The 5762-nt window shown below is 34.0% G+C and overlaps 1 long non-coding RNA gene across 1 annotated transcript; it reads right to left on the bottom strand.

The window, feature by feature from the left end:
- Window positions 1–1320: 1320 nt before the first annotated feature.
- On the bottom strand, window positions 1321–1520 carry LOC102664723 (uncharacterized). Its single transcript, XR_005887520.1, has 2 exons — window positions 1455–1520; window positions 1321–1365 (listed from the first exon to the last, which is right to left on the bottom strand). It is a non-coding gene; the product is annotated as an uncharacterized lncRNA (long non-coding RNA).
- Window positions 1521–5762: the final 4242 nt, after the last annotated feature.

Raw genomic sequence — 5762 nt, 5'->3', positions numbered from 1 at the left:
GCTACCATCACCTTGTATCCCATCTGTCCAATTTCATTTAAAATTGGGCCAAGATTTAAATGGGCCATGGATTTTGCTATATGACATGTTTTTTTCTGCTATAAACTTTTAAGGCAGAAGTGGAGTTGCTCTCTTTTTTAACTGGGCTTGTCTTTACCAGGCCCATCTTCCGAATATCTACATCCTTCTTCTCACATTGGGAATGCGATACAACGTCCCTATCATCCATGCCCAGCAAGTTTGAAACCTTATTGACCATTGGAAATTCATCAGGTCTGTTGACTAAAGGTTCTTCTTCCAAGGCCCCTTGGTCTCTCATTATATCACCAGCATCAAGTGTGATCTAGACCTGAATATTGAGAAACTCATTTTCCTCCCTAACCAAAGACTGCCATCGTGATTTTCAACTTGACTCCTAAAGACAAATATTAATAAGAATTAAATAGTTGAATAAGTCATATTCACAGAAAATTTAAAATGCAAGCACAAAAAATTACAAACAACTATAAATGTAAGATAATTAAGCAGAAAGACATTCTATCTTTTTACACATTGGATATCTAAATAATTACTAGGGCCTCCTTATTCAATGACTGGCCATATGACAATGATTGACATATGGACTGAGCTTCTAGAATATCCACAATGTGATAATAGTGGTAAATGAAGAAAAATAGATGATTTAGAGTTTCCACCCTGACCATTTCTAAAAAGTGGTAAATGAAGAACATGAAGAAACAAAATGTATAGTCTAAACTGCATTCCATGTCTACCACTACCTACTACTTCTTGAGCGCCAGTATTTTTCATGTTAGATTTAAAACACACTAATTGAGATGGGCCTATTTTTCCATTTTCATGAGATTCAATATATGTCCACCAATATTTATACTGGAAAGCTTAATTTAGCAAGATTTGATGACAACACCAAACTGGTAAATTATGTTGATTTCAGAAACTTAGATAAAGACTCATGAAATTTATACAGTGGGTCACTGAAAAGTGACTGCTAATCTGAAAAGCTAATAAATGGGCACAATCAAAATCAGATTCTAGGTTCTAGCTTACATCTATGTTGAAGTAAGCTATTGTGACATTCACTGCTTCAAACATGAATATGGATGCAGGAAATACTATATCATTCTTACCTGTTTGGAGATGAGATTACCATCATTATGTACATCTTCGATCATCAAATCAGAATTTTTTTTCTAACATTCGCAAAAGACAAAGAGGTCAAGATAGGAGTTTGCAGTGCCTTTTATTCTAGACACAAGAAAAAATTATTACACTAAAAAAAGTGAAAACCTGAACCCTTACCAGATCTGTTTCATGCATAAATTTCCAATCTAGTGCTTCCAACAACTACACATACAAGTGAAAGGAAAAAATAAAAATCAACATGAGAGGGATTGACTGAAAATTTTACAAAGTACAAAAGCATCCATTCATACCTTGTTTTCCAATACCATGATTTGTTCACTCATCCGTTCTCGTTCACCTTCCATACAAAATGACTTTAACCTGTTTTGAAGATACATAAGCATTAGCAACATGACATTATGGAAAACCATGTATATGACAAAAAAGTCACTGGTAATCTAGCTAGCACTAATTTGTTGGAGAACTTGGACTGGTTGGTTGACTAGTTTCTTTTGAGTTTGACCATACCATAAGGCTGTGTTCTTGCCTCAACTGATTTACATTTTTTCATATTTGTGGATATAATAGGCAATGTATATATTGTTCGTACTGGAAGATTGATTTTTGGTCATAGAGTAACTATGCCACTTCCCAACCTTTACTTTAATCATGAAATCAAAGTGAGTTACTTTTGCATGCACATGAATAAAAAAAAAGCAACAAAAAAGTATTTTAGCTGTATCAATAAAACATGCCTTCTAATTTCTTCTTTTAGCTGCAAATTTTCCATAGCAAATGTAGTTGCTTCATTATTCCGATCCACCTGGGCCCGCAAGACCTCAATTTCCTTCAAGTGCTCCTCTTTTTCTTTTAGCAAGTGTGTCTCAGCTGAGATCTTCTCAGAAGCATCTGTTTGTAATCTTTTTATTCCAGCTTCTCGAAAACGTAGTCTCATCTTCAAACTTTGTATGTCATCTTCTCTTTGTCTCACCTAAAATCATCCCATATTTTCAATCATTTAATTCATCACAAAAACATCAAGAATTATCATTATTGATAAATCAACAAAAAACAGTGATTATAAATTAAAACATTGAAAATACTAGAATGGAGCTCTATGACAACAAACTAAATTGATAGGTGTTTCTCATATATAATTATAAAAAACTACTTATAGGTCAAAACTTGTTTATTCTCTCCCTCATTAATCAATCATTCAAAACTGATAACAAAATAATAAGAAATATATGGCTTTTCAAAGATACCAGCTTCATGGACGCTTGAATTTCATCTCTTAGTGCCTGTAATTCCATCTCTTTGTCCTTTTCCCTTCTAAAGGCCCCAACAAGGGCAATGTCATAGTCTTTTTTCTGCAAAAAGAGAAAGATGCTTATCAGTAAACAAGGTTATGGGAGACTGAATGATTTGTTGGACACAAATAAATATCAACCTGAGATATCCTTTTAACAGAGGTTAATGGAGTGAATGATCCTTGCACACCCTCCCACTTGAAGGATCCAGGAGAACCTGGGAAGTTGACAACTAAAATGTCATTATCCTGAATTTCTCCTCCACCAACTAGACCACGCAAACGGGATACTTCTTTCTGAAACCCCAAAAAAAAGTTACAGTACAAACCAGGCAATTTAGTAATTTAGTAGATATCAAGGCAGAAATACAAGTTGTAGGAAGCTTTTCCACTTCCCTATAAACAGTAGGTGAAAAGTAAAAGTAAACTCTTGGCCAATGTACTTTTCTAACAAGAAATTAAGTATTAGGTAATTATGTACAAAGACTCCAATTAAATCAATTAATATTCTTGTAAATTGATGATGGCATGAAAAACCACCCTCAATACTGATGCAGAGCATTTGACCCCATAACTGGTATAGTAGGATAGTAGATAGTGGAATAACCACTATTATGAAATTTATAGATATAAATTAAGTAATTTATATTACATTATATGCTAAAAAATTATAAAAGTTACACAATTAGTAGTTGAACTAGTAAAGTGATATTCACTTATACTCAAATTATATAATAACATTAACACTATCAGTATGGTGCATTCCATTCACAAGTTTGTACCATTATTATTACGTTCAAAATTAAGTTCACACATGACATTATTTACAACAGTGTTATTTAGCCGCTTGAAATAGTATTGTAAAATGGCGTTGTCTGAGTAATTCGTTTGATGTACAAAAATCAAAACCTGTCTGACTAGTTTTTAGTAGTTACAGTTTATATTCGCAGTTTTTTTGGTATTGGTTCAGTTTATTCTTTATTAGTCCTTTCATATATTCAAGTCATTAGTCTAACTTTAGAACATATCTCAACGGGTCTATCAGTGTATCTATATTTGTCAAGTAGACAAACACATATTCCTTTTCAAGTAAGTATGCCATCATGGGGTCCTTCATTTTACGAAAACCATGTGTGCCCCTACGTATTTCCCAATTTATCATATCATTAAATGTGGTGGATAGGTTTATTGTTAAAAAAAATTATACATATACAGCAAGGCCTGATATGAAACATGCAAAAATAGACCTCTGAAATTTGAAGTCAACCATGTGCTGAATTCAAGGTTATTAAAACTGGGGAAGAACCTTACAATTGAGAAGAAATTATAGAAGCAAACATTAGTGAGCCACTTGCAATTTAATTCTTTATAATATGAAGTTGATTGCCGCAAATTATTTTCTACATATTACACAAATGTTTGTCATATATGCGGTTGATTGACGAAAGTCTTATTATTTTTCAGGCTGAATCAGGCACCAAAGAATCACCAAAGAACTCTTTTAATTATTTGCAGGTGTGTTTATTGTTTGTAGTAATAGTTTAAAATATGTTTTTTAAATTTCACAAATGATGCCTGAAAACATGTATGCGTTTAATGCCTTGATATTCATGCGGTGTAATTGTTCTTTTGAGCTGTCTAGTATGATGTTTATTATGTCATACAATTACCAGAGTACCACAGGTACTATAGGTACAAGTATAGTTTAAACACAATTGTGGTTCAAAAGATGAAATTAGAGGATGGTATTGTGGACCAGCTACAGCCCATAACTTAAGTACATGTATGCTGCACCTCTTGGAAGAGGTCTCAACATTTACCCTTCCTTTGTTGTTTTTTTTTTCCGGGAAAAATCAAATATATTATGTATAAAATTCAGTACTAGGTGTACTGAAGTAGGCTACAATAAATCTCTTCATCTCCGCCTTTTTATTTCCTTACCCGACCATCCCCATAACATGTATTGCAAGCTGTTCAAATTTCTCCAGTCCCCTTGCATGCAGAGCATGTCATTGACCGCTGGAAGATGGCTAATGGAGTTCTCGTTGATGAGACAACCCGGTCTTGACCTCCACAACTGCTACATACGGATGGTGTAGTCCCTGGTTTAGCCCCTGAACCATTGCAAGTTCGACAGCTATCTAATCGGCGTATCTCTATCTATTTTTCTATGCGAAAAACTGCTTCTTTAAAGTTGAAAACAAGACTGTAATACTCATGTTTAGAATCATTTGCTCCATTCCAAGAACCTCTGGAACCTCTGCCACGATAATTGCCCTCAAACAATGATTCGAACAGATGTAATGGATTGCCCCAACACCCAACAAAAATTTTCAATAATAGTGTCAAGAGCGCTAACAAACCCTACATGTAAGACTTAAGGGGAAAAAACACCCTAAGGCTGCATGTAAGACTTTATAAAAACTTCTACCTAACCCAATTAGAAACCTAGAGGCAATTATAGACTACAAAAATTGTATGGGAATTGCATTCTATTAGAAATGTCTGAAGAAGATAACATGAAAAATATAATGTTAATCTCCAAATACAAAAGTAATAGTTTCCAAATGTCATTACGAATGGGACTTTTCATTTCCTGTTACTAAGATGAAAATTCTCCTTAAAGGAGGCTGCTTTTAATGGACAGAAATCTGCACAAACTTAATGGGGGAGAAGAGCATTCAAGTTGAATAACTATTGAAGAAGTGGTATGTCTCAAGTTTAATTACTCCAATTGCAGCTCTGTTGGACAAGGAAAACTGTAAGCACGATCTTCTAAATAGGACTCGGTTAAACAAACAGAGCTTTCCACATCCTGGAAATCCAGCTAATTGGAGCTCATTAGATGAATCCCTCATCCTACGAAGTGGTATCTCACTTGTAAATACAACAATTGCCTCCATAATTTTCTATCTGATTAGTAACTCATCCCATACTATACAGCATAAATTAATTAATAGAAAAATTCAATATCCATAGGGAAATACTCAATGTCGGGTGAGTTTGATACATCTTACGTTATGTACTCAGTACATTTGTGGAAAGCCAAATCACCCCAACGTAAGTGAAAATTACATTATAAATTGCAGTAACGCAGGCTTTATAACTTTGAAGTCTACGATGATTGCCAAGCAATCTGCATCAGTCTATAAAACCTATACACTACATCATGTAGGACCACAATCACATCACCCTTCAAACCTTTCTATAATATTGATTCCTAATTCCCCAATAAATTTGGTAACTACGAAAATTGTGTTTGACACAGACTATTTTTCCCAATTTCAGCTGATTTGATATTTTATAAATG

The sequence above is a fragment of the Glycine max genome, chromosome 12 (genome assembly GCF_000004515.6).
Source record: "Glycine max cultivar Williams 82 chromosome 12, Glycine_max_v4.0, whole genome shotgun sequence".
Taxonomy (NCBI): Eukaryota; Viridiplantae; Streptophyta; class Magnoliopsida; order Fabales; family Fabaceae; genus Glycine; species Glycine max.
The sequence above is the reverse complement of the archived record's forward strand: the minus strand, read 5'-3'. Positions and strand labels throughout refer to the sequence as shown.